The following is a 27,425-nucleotide window of genomic DNA, read 5'->3' as shown; positions in this document are numbered from 1 at the left end:
TTCCTAAAAGTACAACATTAGCCGAAAGATTCTGAAAAGATGAACTCTGCATAGGAGAAGAAGACAGCTGAAACCTCCTAGGGCTAGTGATCAATCATTCAGCACCATTTGGCCAGTCTCCAGAATGTGCAGGACAGAATTTGGCATGCAGTCTGGTGCTGGTGCCACTGAGGTTTGCGGATAGAGATGCCCTGGCAGAGATCCTGCAGGGCTGGGGAGGGTATGCCCAGGCGTCTCAGGCTGGCTTTTAGAAGGCTTCTATCTGTTCTCAGCACTTGGAGTCTTACATGGTCTTTTGCTTTTTTTTCCTCAAGGATGTCTATGTTGAAAAACTATTCGGGCATTTCTGCAGACACTGTAGCCTGACTACACTGGGCAAAACATGAAGGTGTAATATTAGTTGTGAACTATAATAATAAATAACCCCCTTTCCCCATAACTGTATTATAAGAAACACAATAAATAAAAAATAAAGCCAGACAGGGAGACACGAGGAAAGAGGCAATTACTGAGACTGTTTCTCCAACCAAGGACCGTGTATGGATATAATCTAGAACCCCTGCTCAGATGTAGCCCATGGTAGCTCAGTAACCAAGTGTGTTCCCTAGTAAGGGGAACAGGAACTATTTCTGACATGAACTCAACTACTGGCTCCTTTACCTCCTTCCCACCCCTCGAGGGAGGAACAGTCTTGCTAGGCCACAGAAGAGGATATGGCAGCCAATCCTGAAGATACCTGATAAGCTAGGGTCAGATGGAAGGGGAGGAGGAGCTCCCCTACCAATGGACTTAAAAAGTTGGCTGCTTTAGACACTAAGACAGTATAAGAGTATGGCTAGGATTTGTGTATTTTGAATAATTTCAATGACTCCTGTTTAACATACCCATCAAAGAATACTTCTAAACAGTAAACAAACAAACAAACAAAATCACCCCTGTGTCTCCCCAGGCTTGACTTTCAGGAATGATTTGGAATCCTCATTATTCTTCTTCTTTACAAATTTCAGGAAATGTTTCTTAGACAATATATAGATAGATATATTGATTTGAATTTTCTTAATTGCTAGGGATGATGAATATTTTTTGAGATATTCCTTGAGCATTTTTATTTCTTCTTTTGAGAACTTTCTATCCCAAGTCCATTTTTTTTAAATCTGTTGGGGGTGTATGTGTGTGTGTGTGTGTGTGTGTGTGTGTGTGTGTGTGTGTGTAATTTGGGGGGGGGCTTCATATATTCTGTATATTACTCCATTCAGTGGCTTTCTCTTCACTTGATTGATTGTTCCTGGAGATTTTCAGTTTTATGATGCTCCATTTGTCAATTGTTGGTCTCAATTCCTAGGCAACTGGAGTCTTATTCAAAAAAAGTTAGGTACTCTATTTTCTAATCTGAGCTACAAAGAGTTATAACCAGGACTAGTAAAGCCTGTGTTCTCTCTCACTAAAGTTATAATCTCCATGAAACCCCAAAGCAAAAGGCTTTGAAGAGAATGGACTTTAGTTGTACTTTCCTGAGTAAACACTTAAATAATTTAATGTAAAAATAGATACTATATTGTTTCCTTAAGTGGCAAGAAAGCTAGAGTTGTCTACCACTTAGAATCTTCAGCAATAGAATCTGTGATGGATAGTCTTGCTTGCTGACCTGATACAACTGAAGAGAACATCTACTGAAGAATTAGTTGCCGTGACTGTACTAACCTATAAGCATGTCTATGGAGCATTTTCTTGATGGTTAATTGAGATTGGAAGACCTAGTCTTAGGTTCATTAAAAAAAAAAAAAACTCAAAATCTTCCTTTCCTTGGTTCTTCTAATTTTTAATAAAAAATCACTATTTTTTTCACTCCATTAATTTAGAAGGAAGTTTCAGGAAAAAAAAAATCTCACTGAAAACTAAAACCTGAAGGTTAGAGTTTATCCACACACACTGCTAGTTGTAGAGTTTAAGTTCCCCAGCCATGAGCTTCCCATTTAAGGGCTACCAGCAAATGAAAAATGGTGACTGATGAAATTCCAGTCACTAGAATAGAGTTTATAGTGCAATAAAACATAATACATAAACACCATTTCAAAATAAATTGTTCAAAGTGCTAATTAAAGTGGTGATTTTTAAGACTGCTTACTATTTTTTTTTTCTTAAGTGTTTAAGTGTTCACTTTCCTTCAGCATTCAAGCCTCCTGATATTTTCTGGAAAACAAGTTTAAGAAAGGATAAGATGCTTTCTCTTTGTGGGCCTTTCTCCTCCCTTTGGCATATCTATTGGTGTCATAGTTGTTCAGTTCACCTTCCAGCAGACAAGTTGGTGAGACTCTGTTGGTTCTGGGTATAGATTTCTGATGTTACCTGGTTAGAGTCTCACAGCAAACTCTGTGTTCGGCTGGCTCCTACAGTCTTCTCCCTCCCTCCCCCACAGTGTTCCCTGAGCCTTAAAAACCTACTTTTTGAAAATATAAAAGGTGATGTTTGACATCTAGAACAATACTGGAGAGCCATAGTGATGGCAACAATAAGGTACTGGCACAAAGACAGACATGAAGACAAAGTTTTTAAAGACGAGGAAACAAATATGAGAATGTATAACTACAACCCTCAAATTAACCATTACTGCACAATAATACTCGTTTCAAGATTTCATTAGTTTGAGAAGCACGGTGCTGGTTATAAAGTCAATTGTCAACAGTTAGAAACATATTAAAATGGTAATTGGTGATTAGTGTATTTAACTTACAGATGACATGCTTAACAGTTGAGACTGTAACTTGCTTGTTAGCAAACTCAATTTTCTTATTATGATAACGAGTTTTTATAATCCAGAAGGGATAAAATTCAAAAAATAGCAATACATGAAGATGGCCTTTCTTATGTCTTTTCCTCTATGAAAGTGTATAACCTGAACACTAGTTAGTTAAGAAAAAGATACTCAGAGCAATGACCATATTTGACAGAAATAATTGCTTTGAACATTGGGTTAGTTTATGAAACCAGCGTAATTTAAATACTTGAATTTATTGAAATAAATATTTAAATAAAATTTAAGAATTATATATGGTAATAACAAATGTGGGATCTCAAATAAAAAGGATGGGATATTAGCTAATAGGTATCATTAAGACACATGGTGAGCATGTGATTAAGGTTAAATTCAGATCACTACCTCACCAGTTGTTATTCCAGTATGTGTTTCAGAATAAAATAGAATTATAGGCCACCCTGCTAAAGGCACAAACACTTCCTGTCACGTTATTCATGAAAGGTATGAATTGCTAGATGGGATTTGGTAATAATTTCTTTTTCAGCATTAAAATTTAAATACAACTTCAACTCCACAGTCCTAGTCTTGGTTTTTGTTTTGTTTTTGTTTGTTTGTTTTGTTTTCTGTCTTACAACTCTCATGCAGGACAGTGAATGCTAGATAAGATAATGCAGCTCTGGACAGCAGCCAAAGTGCTGTATACTAAAGGACATGCGACCAAAATTTTAGTACATTTATACAATAAGAGGCTAGAAAGTTACTGTGTGGAGACATTACTCTGTAATCATTAACACAGAGATATTTTAAGTTATAGTTGGTTTTAAAGATCTGCTTCGTCTTTCATATTATGTCTAGGAATGTTTTCTTAAATTTTATGTGCACACCACATCCGTGGTTGATGTCCATGGAAACCAGAACAGGATGTCAGATTCTCCGGCAGTGGAGTCAAAGCTGGTTGTGAGCCACCACACAGGTGCAGAATTCATATCTTCTGCAAGAGCAGCCAAGGGGAAAAACACAGTTGAGAAGTGCAGAACTCAGAGGGGGAGGGAGCGACAGTGTTTTCTAGGGATGTGCTTATATTCCTGAAATAACCTGTGATTTAGAATCCAGCCTAGGAATCCAGCCTGGAAAAAGTTTAATCAGTATAAGTGAGTATCTTCTTATAATTGTTCAAAGTAGCTCAGGTGGAGAACAGTAGACTGTAGGAGATCCAGTATAGGAGATATTCTGGAGTGTATTGTTAACCAAATTTTAAAAATTATCAAGATTGAATGAGGGTATTTAATTAATTCATTAAATTGAAGTGAAATGTATTTTATAAAACAAGGTATATTTTCTCATTTTAAAGTTCATTTAAAAATATATGTATATAAATCATATATGTACATATATATGTTATATATGTTATATATATATATATTTATATGAGGTTTAATTCCTAAAGATACTCCCATGCTCTAACACACACATACACACATTCAGGTTTCTGCCTGTAAATATTTGTTTTCCATATTTTTGTTCTGGTGCAAACTTTAAGATAAAACATAAACCATAAAAATATTAGAAGAAAATACATGGAGCTGTTTTCAGAATCTCAAAGTAGAAATGTTTTTAATGGTGGTTATGCAACGTTCTGTAGCCACTGGAAAAAAAAATTCGTTTGTTTTAATTAATGGGATACACCAAAGGACAAAATTCACCAGTAACCAAAAGAAACAAAAACAGATAAATACATTTTCATCTCTTACAACAGGGGAAAATGTTAAATATTTTATTCTTTTGGTAAGCATTCTAAAACTGGTAATAAATTAGGGGACTATTTTAAAAGCAGAAGAAGCTACAGATAAACATTGCATGAGAAAAGAAGTAAAAATCAGCATCTAACATTATAAAGAGATGCCAATGTTACTCCCAAAAATGCTGCATCTGCTTTTACAGATTATTTTATTATTTCTGGTGTATTAGTGTTTCATCGACATATATGTCTATGCACATCCTATGTGCAGCAGCAGAGGCCAGAGGAGGGCATTGATCCCTTGGAACTGGAGTTAAAAGCAGTAAGTGTCTGTATGGGTTATGAGAATTGAACCTGTGCTCTTGACCATCCTTCAAGTCCCTGAAATCTGCTTTTAAATGGATCCCCATTTTTCTCAATTCATTACCATCATTAATTTGCTACAAGTTTGATTCTCTTTCATCTTGTCTTAGTAGTTAGCTCAAACCCTGCACATGTGATTCAGGAATTCCACTACAGTGGCATATACGTAGGTAACTTGGAAAGATATTTACATCTCTGTGTTTATTGCCCTCTAGTCTAGAATGATAAGACATTAGAAATCCATTATCTAATAATTAAAGTTTACACAATAGCACCTTTGAAGGTTTGGACGTAATGATTCCACAGATTCTTCCTTCCCATCCCCCCAAACCTAAATACTTCAATCATCTCCTGACTGTAGTAGAGACAGCTAGATCAGCCAGGGAATTCTCCCCCAGCGCTGCTTCTCTGAAACCACAGAGTCGGGAAATGTAACGAGAGTGCTCCGCTGAAGCAGGGCAAGAGCTTTCCTAATGGGTAGCTGTGAGTGGAGAAATCACATCCATTAGATAAGGTGATTAAAAATGCATCAGTCCTCTGGACGGGAGGCATGCAGCTACCACAGCAGCACGGGCCCATGTGCTCCATCTAAAAGGAACATGTTTTTCCCCTTTGATGTGTATCGTTTTTCAGTCCCCCGGTTCAGTTGCCGAAAGCTGCTTTTCATGAGAAATCAAACAACAGGTGGTTTTCTGTGAACTACAATGTCAAAGCAATTGTGTCTTGATAAAAATCAGAAGGGAAGTGTTTCCAGCTTGTTCGTCCCCAGCCTGCCATGTGGGCTTTTGCTTTGAACTGTGGTTGCTTTGTTTTGTGTCGTGTTTGAAGATAGGATCCATGTAGCTCCGGCTGCCTTCAAACATTAGGTAGCTGAGGCTAATACCGAACTACTGTTCCTCTTGCTTCTGTCTCCCAGGTGCTAGGATCCTAGTGACATAATGCCCCACCTAGGTCTGCTCCCTTTATGTTTTAGGCACTTCCTATTTCAAGCCATTTTGTTAAATGCTTGCCCTGAAAGTCTTTGTGTCCAAAAAGTAAACTTTTGAAAAAAATCTTAGAATTTAGTATCTTAATTATATGATTACAAAAAGTAGAGGTACGCTGAATGCAAATTAGCACTCCAAATAAACACCTTAGAATTAATGTTTAAAAATTTAGCCATAGGCCCTACAGACTATCAAAGCAGATGCTGAGCCTGATGGGCAACTGTTGGGCAGAGTGAATGGAATTCTATGTAAGAACTGGGTAATAGTAAGAGCTGGAGAGGACAGGGTCTCCACAAGGAGAGCAACAGAACAAGAAAATTTGAACACAGGGAACTTCCCAGAGACTCATACTCCAACCAAGGACTATTCATGGAGATAACCCAGAACCCCTGCTCAGATGTAGCCCAGGGCAGTTCAGAGTCCAATTGGGTTACATAGTAATGTGAAGAGGGACTGCCTCTGACATAATCTGATTGGCCTGCTCTTTGATCACCTCCCCCTGGGGGGGAGCAGCCTTACCAGGCCATAGTAGAGGACAATGCAGCCACTTTTGATGTGAACTGATAGACTAAGATCAGAAAGGAGAGGAGAACCTCCCCTATCAGTGGACTTGGGGAGTGGCATGCAAGCAGAGGGAGGAGGGAGGGTGGGATTGGGAGGGGAGGAGGGAGGGGCTTATGGGGGGATGCAGAATGAATAAAGTGTAATTGATGAAAAAATTAATAAAAAAGGGAAAAATAAAAAAATAAAAAATAAAAAAGAAAAAAAATTAGCCATAAAGAAATGTCACTATGAAAATAACATTTATAATTCCAGTAATTCTTTTCTTCTTTTCATGCTAGTCCACTTGCTGCTAGGCCTCTTAGAGCTAATGCAGACACTTATAATTTTTATTTAATGATTAATCTTTTTTCCCCTCCCAGTGTCCATCAGCAAACAAACTGGAAGATGACCAGCAGATAATATGTTTGCCACTCTTTCGTTAAAAAGTGTTCTCATAAAATTTAGTTTTATACCCTCATCTAAGGCAAGTCCCAGACAGCTCAACTTGATGTCTCAGAAGATAATAAGTTACTCAGAGTAATTGTCATTTAAATTATTCTAATAGTGATTTCCTAAACACACTCTCATACACAGCAATTCCCTTCTTCAAAACAAAACACCTCCCTATATTAATCTGTAAACCCTAAAGTGTATCAGGCATGAAAGGAGCTCTGGCCTTCCTGTGTTTTCTGAGTCAGTTGTAGTAATGATTCCTTTTCCAGGACCAAGGAGAACTAAATCTACTAAATAAGTAGATCTTAGTCCTGATGAATGACAAGATACACCCAGAGGGAAGAAACATTTTCATTGGGCTGTCTGATAATATCCCTGTTCACGCAATAATCTCCAATCATCCCTTAAAAATTGTAACTAGAAAAGAGATAGGAACCACCATACTTTATAATGGAAGGAAATTTACAGATGCTGTAGCTGAAACTATGATTCAGTAAAGGATTTTATGTTCAATGAAGCTTTAGTTTATGCAACAGGAGGTTGTTTAGAAAGCTGAGGATGGAGAATAAGAAATCTCTTGATTTACAAATCAGAGTAACCACATCAAATTAAAAGGTCCTATCATCTTTGAAGGAATATATTCCCATATATGCAACACAAGCTGACCCCAAGCCTTCCCAACTTCCCAAGAGCTGAGAATATTGGTATGTTCTACCATGGCTGCCACAAATATGCTGCCATAAATATGGCCACAATATGTTTATACTTTGTACTACCCCAGTTGTCTGCATCATTTTTTTTCATAAAATTGAATCCTAATTTGTCATATACAGAAGGTGTTCTCTGTGGGATTTGGCGCCCTCTTTCTCTGACATTAGAAGTAACTTTTAAAAAATACTTTTGTTACAAGATGGTGAGAAAATCCTCAGAACACTAATAAAATACCTAATTCAATGCAGAAATTAAAAGCAAATTAAAATGACATAGAAAAAAACTAAATATAAATATAATTATATTAAATATAAATATAAAAATAAATATAAACAAAGAAATTTCTGAATTGTGTGAGTTTTTTTCTTTTTGTATCAAATTATTTCTTATTCTTCATAAAGTAAGAACCAGAGACAAATTAATAAGTATGGTATTAGTCAGATGCTGTGTGCTATATTATCAGGTAATATAAGGTTGAATAGGGTGCTCATCAGCTGAAGAAAAAGCAAGGATGTTGAATCACTTTGGAGACTTAAAAGGAAGGAATGTGAAGCCAGCCTGGTCTACAAAGCAAGTCCAGGACATCAAGGTCTACACAGAGAAACCTTGCACTGAAAAACAAATCAAAAAACAAACAAACAACAACAACAAAAAAAAAACAAGGAAGGAATAACAGATGGCATCTTGAAGGATGACCATGAGTTCCCTCTGGGGCAAAGCCTACAACGCAGGCTCAGAAGTTTAGATGGGCTGCTGGGAGTTCATAGCTGGAAATGAGGCTCAGAACACAAGTGTAAGGCCTCTGTGGTAGCTCTCATATTCTCTGAGAACAGCTCTGCTGGCCTTTAAACACAGAAGTGACACGGTTGCCTTTTTTTAGTTGCCGCTCTGACAGCAAAGTATAGCCAATGGATCTGAGCAAATCTAGAGACTGGGAGATTATGATAGTTCAGAGACCAGAAGGGCTGACAGAGAATCAAATGAATTGACTTTGTGATGACTTAGAGAGTACAAGCCTTGAGGCCCCAAGAAATGAATGGCATTTACCAGTTCTAGAAGTGGCTACTGATAATCAGGGAGGTAAAAGAAGATGGAAAATTATATGTTGCTGAACTTCAAGGTAACGCGTAAGTAGAAACCAGCTGCTTTTCACATGTATATATTGATGCATTTTCTTTCTTGCTGTGTCGGAACCAATCCATACGGCAATCAATAACCAATTACACACAGACGAAAGTGATACATTACTCACTTTCTGTGCTTCATGATTGATTGCTGTCTGGGGTATGTTCTGAGAGTCACAGATCATCAGCATAGAAGTAAGAAGAGTCTTCTATGAATTTGCACTGATTTTTAGGTCTCCACCATCTTACTGGAGTATAAGGCCTAGTCCATATAGAATGCATTTGTGAAAAGTTATGAATTTACTGTGTTATGAATTTCTTTTCAGTTCTGAGATTTGGGTTAGCTGGAGGTCATGGATGCTGTTTGAAAATCTTACCCTAAGTTCTTAAGTGTTCACCCTTTCTCATGTCCTCATGAATCCCTTATCAGGGTCACTTTGCACCTGATCCCTTCAGTGTGGAGCTTATGAAGGATAGGCCTGGAGAAGAACCATCCATTAATTAACTTAGATATGTCAGACACTGATTCCTGGATTTACTTTTTTTTTTGTTTTGTTTTCATGTATTGATTACTTCACATACAGCCTTAATGTTTTAGAGCTCTAGAAAGAATGATGGATCAGTACCAGTAGCGCCACAGGCTTGCGTTCGGCATTAGTAGATTATGAGTCTGTTGAAAGGGAGATTTGAAACCACACAGAACTCAAGGGTTCTCATCGCAGCTCCAGGCATCCTACACAGCAGTTTAGTAGACCAGGAGAAACAAAAGCCACTTAAGCATGAAGTGCACGCTCTACTGGGAAAACTGACCTCCTAGACTTCATGACCTAGTGTGATTGTCTACATGGAAAAAAAAATTGTCTTTGGGTGTCTAAGTCTTTCTGAAAGCAAATACTTGTGAATCCCTGGACTCAGCACAATGCATTAACATTATTCCCATCTGTGTTTTTAAGGAGTCACTTGATTTCATAATATATTTTATCTTGAAGCATGAGTTGCACATGTATGTGGAAACCACAAAGACAAAAAGTGCAAGATCCTGGAGGAGATGAAGAAGGGGGTCTGGGTAAAAGTCAAGAGATAGAAACGTAGGAGAGAACACTACCTGAACAGTTAGATTAGTTTTCAGTACTAAAAAGTCTGTCTTCAGTTAGCACTCATCATACAAACTTTGTGAAGTGTGCCATACAAATAACAACACATTGACATGAAGAAAAGTGATAGAGACGTGGATAGCTTAGTCCCGCCAAACATTTCTTATTTAATTTTCCATTTAAAATATTCAGTTTTTTAGGGAAACAGAGTTTTACATAATTTGAATGTGAATAGTTTTTCTCAAAACTATCAGACAAGGACTAGGGATAGATAGAATGATTGGCTGGCATGGACAAGGCCCTGGGATTGAGTCCTAGTACTGCTAAAACAATAACAAATTATGAAGCAGGGATCTTTTTTCCTGTATTTTCTTGTCTGAGTTTCTCCTCTCTTGGACTTTTAACATATTATCAGAAATGATATGCCTTACCATGAAGTGTCATGTATCCCAAACCTGTTCAGAGAGTTGGATTCAGAACCTAGAACCATGCTATCTAAGGAACAATGGCAGGTCTCTTTGCATCTGCACCACATTTAGTAACTTTCCAGTTCCTTTAGGTGTTAAATAATAATGGATGTCTCTGCAGTCCCTTAGGTCACTAATATGCTTGGATTTGTTGTCAGGGTAGCAGCTGAACAATATCTCTCACAAACAGGTGATAATTTTTTTCCAGCTTGAGCGAGCATCTCACATTCATTAGGAGAAATGCCTCCAGAGGCCATCTTCATGACAAGATATACTTCAAGCAAGATACACTTCTTATGTGTAGTATAGTTTCTGTCCCATGTTCTTTTTAGCATTAAAAACCTTAGTATACCCTAGCACTTTGCTGAAATGAATAAAAGGTGTTTAGTTTTCCAGAAGCAACAATGAATGGCCTGTGAGAAATGCCAAGTCATGATGGGGTGCGCTGTGGTGAGGAAAAAAAAAATCCATGAAAATAAGACCTTTACCATTAAATTTTGAAATGAAGATTAGACCTGAGCTGTGAAAAGATCCTTACAATGAGCTCTTCAGTTTTTAAAATATCCTCTGATGAAACTCATTGACATTTAGGACAGGAGAGAGAATAATAGGTAGATTATCAGTAACTTTGCATTCCTGGTTTGTGTTTTCTATACAAAGTAGAGAGACAGACTACCTCCAGTGTGGCATAGCTTACTGCAGAGGCCCTGAGATGCAGGAATATGATATACTCATTACCTCTACTGCAAGGTAGTGTTCCCTGCCCTTTGGGAATTCTCAAGGCAGATGACAAAAGCTACCCCTTCTGTAAATCTTAGGAGCAAGGTCTCACAACATAGATCTTTCTGATATTATAGCTACGTAGTACTCAGCACTAAAAGGACTTTATGATGATGCTGGGGTCTTATTATCTGTTCAGTACCATTGAGTAGTATAATACTTCATGCTCATGTTTAAAGATGCTCTTCTCAGACATTGTGGTGGGGGAAGGATTTGGTAGTTGTTGAAAATAAAACTAATGAACCAAGTATAGCGGCTCATACCTGTAATCCCATGTCTTCGTTCTCTGCTTCTGTGGGAAATCCTCGTGAAGAAACCCTTATAAAGGAGATCAGTTAGTCGGGGCTTGCTCACAGTTTCAGAGGTCTGGTTTAGTATGACCATTGGTGTGGAGTTTGGCAGTAAGCTGATAGGAGGCGGTGCAACATCCTGATCCCCAGGCAGCGGGCAGAGGGAGAGACTGGGCCTGCCATGGGCCCACTCCCAGCAGCACACCACCTCCACACAGACCACACCCACTCAAACAAGGCCACACCCCCTAATCTCTCCCAACAGTCCACCAATCGGGAACGTAGCTTGCAAAAGTCTGAGCCTATAGTTTCAATCTCATTCAACCAACAGGCTCTCCTTGTGGTATGCACAGCTTGGTGAAGGTTCCTTTGTCACTGGCCAACTTTATAGGTTATAGACATCACAAGACAGTCACAACATTGTCATAAACATCCTTAAATATATCTCTTTTTCTTCGAGATAGGGCCTCACTATATATCACTGGATGGTCTGGACTCTATGTAGCCCAGGCTGCCATCAAACTCACAGATATACACCTGTTTCTGTACCTGGTGTGTTAGGACTTGAGACATAAATTGTCACATGCAGGCCTAGAAATTTCTTTAAACTATATAGTCTATGGAAGAACTTTGAGAGGCACCAGATTTAAAGTACTTAATATGTCTCAGTGGGCTCTCCTCTGTTCCTCTAATTGCATGAAGAGCTGAAGTCTCTATTCCTCTAGATGCCTGTATTACATGGAGGCTGTGATATTTTAGCTTCTGAAATAACTGGAGCATATTCACAATAAAATCAACTCAAATCTAATTTATCAATTTTCTGAGGTTTGAAATGTGGACAAAGCTTGCTTTTGGTGCATAGAGATAAAAAAAAAATGAAATGCTTACCAAGGTAACAGAGGCTCAAATGCTGTCAGACAAGAGCTTCTGGTCCACATCCAAGCAGAGAAATGGGGTTCAATGACCTCCTCCTACACATCTTGGATTGTATTATCACAAAGCACAGCTATGACATCAGGGATGGAAATTTCCACTTCTTATCTTGTTTGTATTTGTGTGACTACACAAAGAATTTTCAATGGGTTTTCAGAAAACACACAGAAAAAAAATCCTTAAAAGGAGATTTAAAATAAATCAGACTAATTTAGAAGATTAAAAAAGAAAAAGAAGAACAGACATTCCTAGTTCTGTAAAACATTGATGGGATGGAGAGATGACTCAAGAGTTTAGAGTATCAGTGCCCTTGCAGAAGACCTGGGTTCAATTCCCAGCACCAACATGGCAGCTGCCAAACATCCATTACTGCAGTCCCAGGGGAGCTAATGCCCTCTTCTGATTTCAGTGGGCACCAGACATCTACATGTGCAAAACACTCACACAGGCAAAACATATGAAATAAAATCTAAAAGATAATTTTAAAACACTGGTGTATGTGAAGTGGCTTAAGATGGTGGCACTTGTGTAGGTGAGGGTTACAAGCTTGGTTTTCTTTTCATAATAAAATATCACTTAGAAATCTGAGTTGGCATTAACCTATACTTCCGTTCTATACATCTAGGGAAGAATATGACAAAAACAAAAACATGTGCTTGTTTTGACCTCAACAACAAAAACATTACCGTATAATCATTTAAGTTAAATAGCATAGTTGTTCTCTGAGAGGCTACACCGAGCAGCAGATCCAAAGAGATGCAGAGACTCACAGCCAAACATTGGGTGAAGCATAAGAAGTCTTAGGGAAAAGTTGGAGGATGCTTAAAAAAAAAAAAAAAAAAAAAACTAGAGGTGATAGGAGTTCCTCAGGAAGAACAACAGAGCCAACTAACCAGGGTCCAGAGGAGCTAGCAGAGACTGAAGCACCAGCCTAGGACCATGCATAGATTGGACCTTGGAAGATGTAGCAGATGGGCAGCTCAGGCTTCATGTGGGTTACTTAGTATGGGGAGCTGAGGCTGCCTGCTTTTTGATCACTCCCCCCTGGTGAGGCTGCCTAGCTAAGCCACAGGGGAAGAGAAGGCAGTCAGTTAGTCCTAATGCAACTTGATGAGCTGGGGTGGGTGAGTTGGGGGGCGGGGTGCTCTCTTTTTCTGAGGAATAAGGGAGAGGGGAGAGGAAAGGGAGACAGGACCAAGACAAGAGGAAAGAGGGTGCTACAATCAGGATGTAAAGTGAATAAATGAATGAATTAATTAAAAATGTACCTATACTGTTTTACTTAGTCAGTTTTAGAGATTCCAGAATGTTTATTCAGGAGAACATTCAAATTAATGTTATGCTGAAAATGTGAATTCTGAAATCCAGTCCTCTCTGTTTGCTAAAATCATTTTTGCAATATAGAGATACAGGTCATTAGGGACATTTTCCCAAGAGTTTGACAATGGATGCATTAGCTGAACCTATTAAATAATGTTTGATTTAAATATTTGAAAGCATAATCTATGATATCAATAGTTAAATATTCATAACCCTGATGAACTATAGAACAGTTTAATTTCTACTTTTGTTTTAAAATTTTCCATTTTGAACATTTGAAGTATACATCTTTCATTTGTACTATGGAGTCTTAATTTAGAGAATGCATGTTCATCTATTGGGGCATGCTCACTTTTTTATTTTTATTGTTATTTTTTGTTGCTCAGGACAAGTAATTAAAAATTATTGGAGACTACAAATATTAAGCAGCTAGAGAATAAAGTCTTCACTGATGCTAGTAGATTTTTAAATGCATGATACCATAATTAAAGTTGGGAAGTTGAGTGGCAAGGATTGAAAAGATGACCATATGCTTATTATCATACTAAGAAAGGGACAGGAAACTAACTGCACTAAATGAGTATGGCTATAAAGCAATGGTTATGGCCATGTTTGTGCAGAAAGTCATTGTAACAGACCTCATCTCTATGCCAATGCCTGAATAGAATACTTCTACTATGAATCGAAATGTCTTTCATTTTTGCAAAAGAACATGAAATAATTTGACGAGAGTACCGAATGACTTTAAAGTAAGTACAATGTAGTATTATTACTAAAAGTGTTTTTACATGTGTTCATGTCTGCATATAGTTTTCTTCTGTGGCTGGATGACATCAGTGTTCTCCAATGTCAGGTACAATATCAACAGAAACACCTTTGTAGCAACATAGAGGAAAACTAGTAGTCTGCTATTATCTGATAAGTTTTCTGACACAATAGAGTTCATGTCTGGATCCTTCCTGTTTTGGGGTGGTATAATGCTGAAAGTATGTTTACAAGGGAATCTAATAGACTATTCTCTTTGTTAAGGGTTACACCTCCATCACTGTTCCTGACTACAATGACAAGTTACAGTTATTGATGGAATTGTTATGGTTCCTCTTCCTCGAGACACAAACTATTAGTGGGAAAGCAATAAGACAATATGTGGAGGAAACAGCAATTCGTGTCTGTGGTTATCCCTTTTTCTCCTTCTCCCTGCATTGTGTCATACACAGAAGCAGTGCAACAGCCGCTAATTATAGGAAACCTTCTAGACTTTTTGTAACTGGATCTATCATTTTTCCCATAGCAACTGTGAGCTAAGAGTTGGTTCCCAAACCAGGGCTTGTCCATTCCCTGGAGTTTTTACCTTGTCCCTCTGTGGAATCTTAAAACAAAGACAACCAAGTAGGTATTTAGGTATGCTTGTGACTTGGTACTTTTTCCTTTCTTTTTTTACTCCTCCCTCTTTTTGTCAACTCCATGCCTGATATTTCTAATTCTTTCATCTCAAGCACTGTCTACTGGAATGCTCAAAACTTGACTTCATACTTACTAGAACAGGAATTACTGGACAGCACCAAACTTTATAAATCTCCAAGCCTGGTGTCAACATTTGTTTTTTTTAAAGTATGTGTGATGTCTACTCATTTTCTCTTTCAGATCATTGGTATATGTGAAGGAGTTATGAAAACATAAGCTAAAATCATGTTATAGTTTATATATTATAAGTAGGAATTGTTAATTTGTGCCATTCTACTATATTCATAATAATAAAAGCATTTTATTTTCCATGTTCAATGATCTAAGTGTTCATTGCTTCCATAAATAGGCAAATTAATTATGAAATATTTCCAGAGGAAATTATTTCACAGATGATATATATACAGTACACACACATATATACAAATATGTTTATACATATATATGACTCCACAAACTACATGTATAAATATACATATATAGGCATATAAACATGTACATAAATGTCCATCAAAAATACAAAGACTTAAAGAATAAATACCAAATACAAAACTGGTACATGCTTGGTAAACAGGAGTATATCCAGAAACAAACATGGTATTATTAAAAGGCCACATATATGAAATCAGAAACTTTGGTTTTACAGCACAGAAACAAAGAATCAGTAGTGGTTGAAAGAGAGACGTTAAGACTGAACCAGAAGGGCGAGTGAAAACACTATTCAGAAAATGTACCTGTCCTTCTGTTAACAAGCCAACGCTTACATAAAATTTTGAGGGAAAAACTTGTATACAGTCAACTATAAATTATATTATATTTTATATAATATTATATACTATATTTTCTCAGAGTAAATAATATAAAGTTAAAACTCCCAGAAGTCTGTTCTTTTTCATATTTATAACATTTTTGTCTTCATTTTTATTGTGCGCACATGTTTCTCATGTTTTTCATTCCTAAAGCTGTGATATTATAGAACTAGAAAATGACTGGGTTCTTTCTTTTCTAATGTTGAGAACAGCTAAGTTGACTTTAGTTAAAGGATACAAAACTGCTGGGTAGGCAGAAGAAGGCAGCATCCTAAAGAGAGCACCTGGCTATTGTCAGACTGTGTTACAGGAAGGAAATGCTTTGGAAAAGAATTCCTATAGGCTGGAGCTACAGCTCAATTAGTAAAGTGTTTGCCTTGCAAGTACAAGGACATAAATTTGATACTCTAGAAACCACATTTTTAAAAATTTGGTGTGGTGATATATGCTTTCAGTCCCAGCTCAGGAATGCAGAAACAGGAGAATCCTAGAGGCTGGGTTGTCCAGGCTTATAACTTGCCTTGTTTCCAAGAAATCATCCAGGCAAGCCCTCCCCACCAACCCATGGTATTATGGGCTGTAGAGTTCCTGAGCATCCCAAGAAATCATCTCTGTAGCCAACCCCACCCCTAATGATATAGGCTGTAGTTTCTGAGCATATGAGAGCTTCCATGGCTGTAAAACATCTAATGCACATCTGCACATCTAATGCAGAGCCAACAGTTGAACTTCTGAGTTCCCAACTGTAGCCTGCAAACTCCCCAGATAGTAGCCTTTAATTTAAGAGAATGCCAAAGGGAACGCCATATGTATTTATAGATCAAGGTTCTCATTTGACATCCTTTCTATCATTTCATTTCACAGTGGTTATCTAATTTACATTTTGACTTATCGTGTTAAGGTTTTGTTGCTATGGTTTGTATTTAGATTTTTGTGGAGCTCAAGATAAAACCCCATGGCCTTGCAAACGTTAGGCAAGTGTTCTGCCACTGAGCTGTCTTCAGCCTGTTAAAAGTGATTTTTACATTAACTATTACCTCTTCTTTGCAATGGTAAGTTTTATGATAAAGAGATTTATGGACCAGCAACCAATTTAGATACAAGGAAATTTGATACTTTATTGTTAATAAACTTGTTTGTTTTAATCTAGAAACTTTTGTATAAAGGGTAACACTTTTATGGACCTTCTCATTAATCTTCCTAAATTTATTGCTCTTAGGGGCACGCATATTTGACAATACAAAGATATAAAGATGGGTTACACTTTAAGATAGTTCAAAGCAAATATTTTTTAATTAAAGTGAGGAATATACAAGTTAGAGATCATTCACTGTCACTAGAGGGCTATTACATAATGAGTTTTTCTGAGCCACATTAGATATCTGAGGGTCTGTGATTACTTGCTCATGCCCTTAAAGAAGTTAGGGACAACTTGCCTGTCATGTTAAATTTGATTTTTAAAGAGCAGTGGGCCAGCAATTTGCCTTAAACAAACCAACAAAGTGTGGCCTCTAGATTCTTGATGCGCAGGCATTATTCGATTAAATTTCTTGGGATTGTTTTATTTAATTACAAGAACAGTTCACCAAACAAGCTAGTCACTGATTGAATTTCTAAACTCAGGTCTGTCGAATAAAACCAAATGAGTCATCAGGAAAAATCTTCAGTGATTCAGATGCCAAGACCTTCATGACAAGTAAATATTCCAAGCCATGGACTCCCCTACTGTAAGCTTTTATACACACAGAAATCCTTCCCCAGTATTATATGTATGAATTTTTCTATACTGGACTGGGGAACAGCAGATTATAGTTTTAGTACTGGCTTCACTACCTATGACATAGTCAGATTAGACAAACCATCTGACCTTCTAAATGACACCTCAGTTGCCTGGCAAGTGGACTGAAAGGATTGACTTCAATTTCCTTTAAGTATTCATTAAATACAGAAGCAGTTTTCTGAGAGAATGGCACAAGCCAATGTAAATGATGAAAATAGAATGAACAATTAGCAAACATTACCCATAAGCATAGTTTTTACTGCTTATTATAATCAAAAGATCTTTAATGGAACTTTTCTAGAATGTTAATCAGCTTTTTCATTGTGCTAGTTCCCAAATGAAAACGTCATAAATTGCATTTGTGCCTTATTAAAAAAAAATGTAATTGTTACAACCTTTAAAATACTATAATACTAGATGATAAATATTAGCATGACTATGAAGTAAGATCATTTATGCTTGAGATAGAATCAATATGGAAAAAGTTCATAATCTAACTTACATTTGGTCATGGGAAATTTCAACAGGCTCTTGAAACAATGTTCAGTGTTTTCCCTTTAAAATGAGCGATGCATTTAAAAAGATTTCCTCATCTAAAAAGGCCAATGGTTCAATTTTAGTGTTGACTTTACTGAGTACTGTTCCTTTCAGAACGGTGAGTTTGAAAATTGCAGGCTGAGATTTGCATATCCAATCAAGATGGTTAATAGTTTTTGGGCCTCAGTGGGGAGTAGTTAATGTAGTCTTAGAGTGTTTCGATTTTCATCTGTAGGCCATAAAACGGCTTTGAGTGGTATATTATTTATTTCATTACTGTGACAAAATACCTGGCAAAAGCAGCTTCCTAAGTGCAGTTTGATCAACAATTCCAGGGGACACACATCCATCATGACAGGAAAAAGGTAGGAGAAAGAGGTGGCTGATCATGTCAGGCCCACAGCCAGGAGATAAGCATGATTAACGCTTGTGCTCGGCTTGCCTTCTCCTTTTTATTTCAGGCTGGAACCTCAGCTCATGAGATGGGTACCACCCATACTAACATGGCACACACCACAATTAACCTAATCTACCTAACTCTAGACAGACACACCCAGAGATCAGCTTCATGGAGAGTCAAGATGACAGCCAAGACTAATCATCGCATGGGAGACTGATAGAAAAGAGTCACTCAGGAAGATTCTTCAGCTTCGCTATATGCATTTGTATATATATGAGATGTTGACTCTATGTGGTATGTGGAAGTCTTATTTGAATGCTACCTTTAGCAGGGGATATGTACTTAAAATTCATCCTTATGTTATGAATAATAACAATAGTTCAAACTTACGATTACAGGGCTTATTACTCAGGAGTGAAGAGGTGAGGGCACAGGAGTAAAGATCTTGAGTTGAAGCCTGTCTGGGCTACAGAGAGAGATCAGAGAGGGTGGGGTTCAGGGAGGAGATAGACTGTCTCTGGGTTCATAGGAATAATCTAAGAATTCTCATGTAAGTAAAAGTTCCATTTTTCTGTGCCTCTGAGTGTCCTCTATAGAGTGCAAAGTTATGGTCCTTTCATGATTTGTGATAGTGTGAAAGTTGTTTGAATATGAGGTTGTTTTATAGCCTTCTGTTTTGTAAGTTTATAAAATATGGCCAAGAAGCGGAGAACAATTGATAGCGGAGTTCCTGACCCTAAATGGAACAGCCATGTCACCCACTCTTAGTCACTGAAAACATTGCAGAAGAGTGGGCAGAAAGAACCTAAGAGCCAGGGAATAGGAAGAAATATGGCAAAAAGAAGCCTGCACATGACACAGCCATTGTACACATGAATTCATTGCAGTTGGGGTTATCTGTACAGGCCCTCTTGTAATTAGATCAATTAACATTCGTCATGAATGAGATGGGAGTCCATGAGACCACTGACAGTTAAAGGTTGTTGGGGACGTGGCCGTCATTTTTGTCAGTGGGATACTACTGATAGGATTCCATTTTCATGGTGCTCAACCTCCCACACAGGCTTGGGCAAGTAATGCTGATTAAAATCAGTGGGCCACACACAGATAAGCTTGAAGGTGGGAGAGGGGGTTGTTGGGAAGAAGTGTTTCATTGGGGGAGGGATGTAGATGAGAGAGCACTGGGGCTAGAATGGCTAAAAATTGGTAGAGGCATGTATGAAACTGTCAAACAAGTAGAATATTAAATAAGTAACAACACAGTAGCGTGTCTGTCCAGCGTGCAGGGCACCTTATCCAGGACTTCATACACAGAAACTGAAAACATTTATTAAGTATCCTAATTAAAAAGTGTAACCCGTCTTTAATCCGTAATGTATTTTCATTTGCTTTTTAACCCTTCTCCCAACTGAATGGAGAGCCATTCACACCAGCACTCAAGCAACGCTTCCAGTGAGTCTCTGCAATGGGCTGACTCCTTTGAATGTCAGTAAGAACTCACACAATCTGCCTGCTTGATTGTCACTTGTCCTCCAACCTTGTGGTCTAAAATCCTTGTTAAAGTTTGAATATTTGATTTGAGGTTAAAAAAAAAAAAGGTGGGAGAGCGGGATTTTACCTTCTCTCGCCGGAAGTTTTAGATAAGCTGGTCCTGCTGGTTCCATAGCGAGGCTCCTCCTGGGCTGCAGCATCACGGCAGCACAGTGCAGTGGGACGCCTGGAGAAGAGATGCAGCATAACGAGATCTGGGAGTCAGGGAGCATGTTTGCTCCTGTCATGCTAATCTACTCTTTTCCCCTCTCCTTATTATTTTGTGAGAATAGGTCTGGTTACGTAGTCCAAAGTGCTAGTCTTACAATTGTGATCCTCCTGCTGCAGTCTACTGAGTGCTGGGATCACAGGAATGAGCTGTATGGTACCATGCCATGAACTTACTTTGAAAGAAAGAGGGGTCCCGCCAAGTACATTAATTTCATCCAAGGGCAGCATCCCCAATAGCTTGATTACTACCTGCCTATCTTAAAGTTTTGCCATTTCCTATACCATCGTGTTGGTGAGTGAGCCTTTGGCCTATAAACTTTTCCAGAAACCAGAATGAACCACATCCAGCTCAGAGGTGACTGATAATCCAGAATTCCCTTGTAAAAACAGATTGGGGGATAAATATACATTTCCTGTTCAGTTACAAACAATGTACCAAGTTTATAAATATTTTGGTTTTTTATTTAAAAGAAAAGTATTATAAAATAACAATGATTTACCAAATAATTATTGATAGGCACCATTGCTTTTAAAAACAAATTCTGATATATTAAAAACTTCAGAAAAATCAGTGATTTAAATTAAACACGTTAGACAAGAAAATTCTGTTAGGGATTGTCATCAAATTTTTATATTTTCTGTGTGAGGTTTTCCATCTGAGGTAACCAGCGGTAGTGCAGGCTAAGTGACCCACTCAGGGGCCTCAGAATTAATAAAAGTGTGAGACAAGCCATGAATATGAAAGACTGAGGCTCACACCATTCTCTGTACTACATTAAGATGAACACTATGGTCCAAAAGATCCTGTGTTCTGCACTTTGCTTCTCTGAAATGAATACTAGACTATAAATATTTTAACATTCATGCTAATCTGATGCCATTTTAAGCTTTCTACATGGAAAGAAAAAGTCTCGCTAGGTTGCTGGTTGGGTGAAATTGTAGAAGTGTGATCAGAAGCTATTTGCTTAGAATTCAATGATGTTTTCATAGAAAGATTATGTAGTGTTTGCACAGTTGAACCAGGGGCCTATTTAACTCTTGATGAATGTGATATAGCATGCAAATAATACTATCAAACAACTATTTCTTTGGGGTTTATGAGTTTTAAATGGCATCAACAATCTGTGTGGACATTGCTCTGTATATAGGTTACAAAGTAGACTTGGTCTGACAAAAGTGACAGACATTTAAAATGTTTCCATAGAAGACATTAAAGTTTCAATAAAGCTTCTGAACCAAAAATGGTGTAAACACAGTATCCTGAGGACAGAGAAAAACAAAAAGGTGAAATGTATTGTGCTCCTTCCTTCCAAATTTAATTGACTCCAAATGTTGATGCTGATGTGAAGAAAAAGATAAAAGGGTTACTTTCCCAAAAAAAGAAAAATCACTGTGTCTTCCAGCATTTGGTTTAGACCTATCCATCCTCACCACTCTGTTCCTTCTCCTGTGAATGGATTTGTGTGTACGAAACCCTGCTCCAGAGATCAGGGAGCTTCAAGTTTCTGGAAGAAAAACACTGACTGTGCCTTTTTTCTTCCTCCTGACAATTCAGTCTTCAGTTAATTCATCAGTTTTGTTTTCTTGGAAGTGGCTAATAAACCCATGCACCGATATGTTATTAAGTCGCCCCAGATATGGAAGACTGACAGGAAGCACACATCATCTCAATAAGTGATGCTCCTCAATCAACTACTGGTTCTGAAATTCTGAACAACAACAACAAAAAACTGAGTTGAAAGTGAACTTCCACAATTTCAGACTATCTTCTCCAAGGGGCTTCATAACATTGGGGCAATGTGTAACAAAGAAAGTAAAGGAAGCCAGAAATTCCTAAGTAACTCCAGTTACTAGCATAAACATTTTCTGTAACATGATAACAGCTACTTTCTATAATGCATGGCAGGTGTGAATTTTTGCAATACTCCTACCAAAATTTCAAAACCTTATTCCTAAGATGAAAAACAACTGAAAAAAAAATCTAGACTGAGTGATATTTTTCAAAACTGATTATCTTCAAAAGAATCAAGAGGGCAAAAACAAAGACTTGTTAAAGATGAGAGAGAGAGAAGCTAGCAAGAGAGAACACTTTGAATAAAAAACTGTTGAAGCTCAGGTAAAGCCTTCAACTTAAATGGTATTGTTTTCCTAATATTAATTTTCTACACTTGATAGTTATGCTATTTTTACATAGGTGGTAACATTATAAAAAATAGGTAGCTTTATGAGAAGTTTTATACTGTCTTCCTATCTTGAATAACTAACGTTAATTTCAAAGTGAAGATTGTTTAATAAAACAAAACAAATGAACAAACAAAGAAAGAACAGTTTGAGGATATACTGCTTAAGGACCTGAATTCAGTTCCCAGCTTGCACATAGGGCGTCTCACAGCTGCCTGTGGCTCTACTTGCAGGACACGCCCTCTTCTGGCCTCCACAGGTGCTGCACATAACCCCACACGTCCACACATAAAGAGCCATTTAAAAACTGAAGTTTGTTGTCTGCCAAGATCCTTGTTGATCAAGAACACTTTATGTGAATATAAAAGAATATAAGTTGAGCTCCCCAGTACCCACATAAAAGGACAGGTAAAGGCACATGCCAAATATCCCAAAATTGTGGGGGAGAGACAAACAGATCCCAAGAACTCATGGCCAGCCGCCCTTGCCAAAACAGCAAGCTTCACTTTTATTGAAAGATCCTGTCTCAAAAAATAATGTGGAAAACAATACATGCTTACAGCTTCAACATGTGACCCATATATATATACATATACATATATATCTGTATATATATATCATATATGATATGTATGATATATAATATATAATGTTCCCATATATAATAAATAAAATAGTTAATAAAATCAAAGCTTGTAGAAGAGTCAGCATGTGCTGAAAGGACAGAAATGAATGTACACATGTGCCGCGGATGTTCTGTGATTTCAACACTTATTATCGTCTGCATATAAAGGATCTTGGAAGGTAAAATCAGCTGAGAGTTCTAACTCTCTTTGACCATGGAGAGGAAAAATTGCCTGCTTATGTCAACTTACTCCAGCCTCCTAAACAGAGTGACTCATAAACGTCGTTCTCTTCATAGGGAACTGTCACAGCTGATAGTGGCATGTGGGATTTATGGTTATAACTTCTACAATTCTAGACATAATCCTATATGCCTACCGTTGCTGCACCTGCTGTGTGTGGGGTGATCTCATCATATCGGGATGGGTGCCCTCTGCTTAGTGAATTACTGCGTAACTGCTGGGACTATATGGTGGAAGGAGAACCTCTGAGACACTCTACCAGCAAGCTTTGATGGACCCTGGGCAGAGGGCTTCCCAGGACTCCACAGAGCTCTCATCCGTTTGTCTTGCTTTGTGGGTTGTGATGCATTGATTGATATTTCAGCTCATCAAATTCTGTTGAAATCTGGCTTATCTTTGCTAGATGCCAGGAAGCTAGAAAAAGCAAAAGGTGAGAACTGAATACGAGACTTTCAATGTGCCACTAACCGGTGTAAAACTCCCTCAGATGTAATTAGGATCTAAGCCTGACTTCTCAACCGGCAGGTTTGGAGCCTTCTAATTCTGTGCCGGGATGGAGGCAGCCTTTTATATTTAGAAGCCTTCCAGGCTGCTATCCAGTCAACATCCATCAGTAAACACTTTCTCCATCCTCAATATCCCCACACAAGTTGGTAAGGTGTCCCATTTGCATGAGACAAGGCAGATGAGGTATGATTCATTTAATGATTTTATACTGAAACTTGCATTTTCAATGTACTCTAAATTTCCTGTAGTTACATATTAGCTCAATGAATTACAGAAGCATGGCAGTTAAATCTACTCTTCTCCCATAGTAATATTAACTTAAGTGACATCATTAGTATGAACATACACACATACACCTCCACACACTAGTCTGTCCAAAACTTATAATCTCTCCTGCAGATTGGTTTAAGGTATAGCAAAAAGCATGAGTTAAGAGCCAGTGGGACCTGAGGCTTGCCGAAAGGCTCAGTGGGTAAAGATGCTTGCCTCCAAGCCTGAAGACCTAAGTTTGGTTCCTAGAACTGACATGGTGGAAGAACAGAACTGACCTCTGTGAGCTGGTGTTCAGTTGACATTATCTGCAGGTTAGTTAAGCTCTTTCATCTTTACAAAGGAAGTAAGCTTTGAGCCAAGTCTTGTTTCTTACAAACTTGAGTGTTCTGAGTTTACATAGGCCTAGAAATAGACTCTCAAGTCACTCTGAGGCTTTACATTTCATATCTCATGATCAGACAAAGCCTAGATGACTGCTCTGTTGTCTGGAAAATCGAGATCACTGAGGACAATTAGACAAGAGGCAGGCCTGAGAATGGTGGAAACGCTTGAGGCCCACAGCAGGTGTGGAACAGTCTTAGGAAGGAAGAGCCATACAAGGAGTTAGGGGCCTGATTTCTCATCTCTCTGCCTCCCCAGACAAAGCCTTCCTCCGGAGTCCAGGTCAGGTGTCTTTCTGGGTGCTCTGGCTGCCCCAAGGTGGCACATTTCTGTGATTGTTTACCTGCCCACAGTCCCCAGTAGACTGTAAGTCCCAGGGGACAAGGACTAAAACAGTCTCCTTTTGTTTGTGTCCCTAGCATCTGGCTTTAGGTATGGTACTTAACAGCAGACTCTTAAAAATACATATTGCAACAAAAATATAAATAAATAAATAAATAAAAATAACAAAAAGGAAAACACCAACAAAAAATACATGACAAACTGGATGTGATACTTTTTGAGATGTGATACTAAACTTTTAAATGTATCTTTGTATTAAAAATGTCTATGCATTATACCTTAAATATAAAAAGAAAAATATAGCTTTCAAGTGTTGTTGGTGAGGCATGAAGACACCAGACTGTACTGAAGACAATTTGAGGACAGGGTCAGGAAGACCATAAATTCAACAGCATTTTATACCCAAAATGAAAGAAAAAGATGCAAAATAAACATTTGCTGAAATACCAAAAAAGTAGAATAAATATTTTAAAGGGATATCAGAGTCGCCCAACTTCAAACATTTTGTCATTCATTTTATGTAAAACTGAATGGTTGTGGCGTTAAATCAAGGTTCTGTCACTGTCTTAGCAACTTGTGTAATAAGGAACTGGCAATGTATATATCTCCTTATTATTCATTACTGCCTCAGTACTTGTCCTTAATTTTAAAACGTCTTCAAGGGGAATCCCTTTAATTTTACTAGCTGCGACTATGATGGAATTTAAAATAAATTTTAATGTCAAAAATTATCCTGTATAGTTTAACTGATGAATAGTCACTTATAGGTTACTACTTAATTTTTAGTTGCTAAATCCCTTGAAAAATAAGACTAATTTTTTTCAGATTTGAAGAGATTTTTAATTAATTAATTACAATTTTATTTATTTTGTATTCCCACTGTAGCCCCCTCCCTCTTCTCCTCCTAGTCCCACCCACTCTCCCTCATCTCCCCCTATGCCATTTCCCTAGTCCCTTGATAAAGGAGGACCTCCTCCCCTTCTCTCTGACCCTAGCTTATCAGGTCTCATCAGGCCTGGCTGCATTGTCTTCCTCTGTGGCCTGGCAAGGCAGCACCCCACAGAAAGAGGTGATCAAAGTGCTGGCTACTGAGTTCATGTCAGAGACAGTCCCTGATCCCCTTACTAGGAAACTCACTTGTAATCTGAGCCACCTATCAGTCCTCTCCATGTATGGTCCTTGGTTGGAGTATCTGTCTCTGCAGGACCCCCTTGGCCCCGGTCTTTTGGCTCTGTTGGTCTCCTCATGGAGTTCCTGTCCCCTTCAGGTCTTTCTATCTCTTCTTCTATAAGATTCTCTGCACTCTGCCCAAAGTCTGGCTATGAGTCTCAGTATCTCCTTCCATACCCTGATGGATAGGGTCTTTCAGAGGCCCTCTGTGGAAGGCTCATGTCCTGTTCCTTGTCTTTTCTTACTTCCAATGTCTAGCCTGTTTGCCTTCTGAGTGAGGTTTTAGCTTCTTCCCTAGGGTCCTCCTTGTTGTTTGGCTTCTTTTGGACTATAGATTTTAGTATGTTTATGCTATATTATATGACTAATAGCCACTTATAAGTGATTATATACCATTTGTGTCTTTCTGCTTCTGGGTTACCTCACTCAAGATGATCTTCTCTTAGTTCCCACTATTTGCCTACAAATTTCATGATTTCCTTGTTTTCAATTGCTGAGTAGTATTCCATTGTGTAAATATACCACACTTTCTTGTATCCATTCCTTACTTGAGGGACAGGTAGGTTGTTTTCAGATTCTGGCTATTACAGATAAAGCTGCTATGAACATAGTAAATCAAATGTCCTTGTTGAATGGTTAGGCTCTTTTGGCTATATGCGTAGGAGTGGTATAGCTGGATATTTAGGAAGCACTATTCCTAATTTTCTGAGAAAGTATCAGGTTTATTTCCAAAGTGGTCGTACAAGGTTATATTCCCACTAGCAATGGAGGAGGGTTCCCCTTTCTCGACAAATGTCATCCCTTGAGTTTTTGATCTTATCCATTCTGATGGGTGTGAAGTGGAATCTCGGGGTTATTTTGATTTGCATTTCTCAAATGGCTAAGGACAAAGAGCATTTGTTTAAGTGTTTCAAAATAATTTTTAAAGCCAACATTTAATACAAATTACATAATAAGGTAACTTGTGGACAGAGAAAAAAAACTTTTAAATTTTTGAAATCAGCTAGACATTATGTTAGCAATAAAACCAAGTAAATGGGAAAATAATTGAAGATAAAATGAAGGGATAAACACTTTGTTTACATAAGAAAATAGGTAAGCTCATTTACATACTTTACATAATTTCATAATCCATGAAATAATCATTACTACATTCATTGTTCTCTAGATTTTCCTCTATAACATCAGTTCATCTTTGCATATATGCAGATGAGGATATGGGGCATGTGGTCCAATCAATGCCTTCATTTCTTGCTACACGAGCACCCTTCTGTTTGAAATCTTTACCTTATGCAAGCAGAACTCTCTTTAGTGTTTGCATAGTTTAGTGCAGGAATGAATTCTACCACGTTGGTGTTTATGAAAAGGTTTTCTAAACAAAAGATTAACTAGTGAAG

At 37.9% G+C, this 27,425-nt stretch overlaps 1 protein-coding gene across 1 annotated transcript in view; it reads left to right on the top strand.

Moving 5' to 3' along the window:
- The window catches only part of Scn9a (sodium voltage-gated channel alpha subunit 9), a 152,039-nt gene that overhangs the window by 14,558 nt on the left and 110,056 nt on the right, over positions 1 to 27,425 (top strand). The window lies entirely within an intron of this gene.

Source organism: Meriones unguiculatus, chromosome 8, assembly GCF_030254825.1.
Source record: "Meriones unguiculatus strain TT.TT164.6M chromosome 8, Bangor_MerUng_6.1, whole genome shotgun sequence".
NCBI lineage: Eukaryota > Metazoa > Chordata > Mammalia > Rodentia > Muridae > Meriones > Meriones unguiculatus.
The sequence above is the reverse complement of the archived record's forward strand: the minus strand, read 5'-3'. Positions and strand labels throughout refer to the sequence as shown.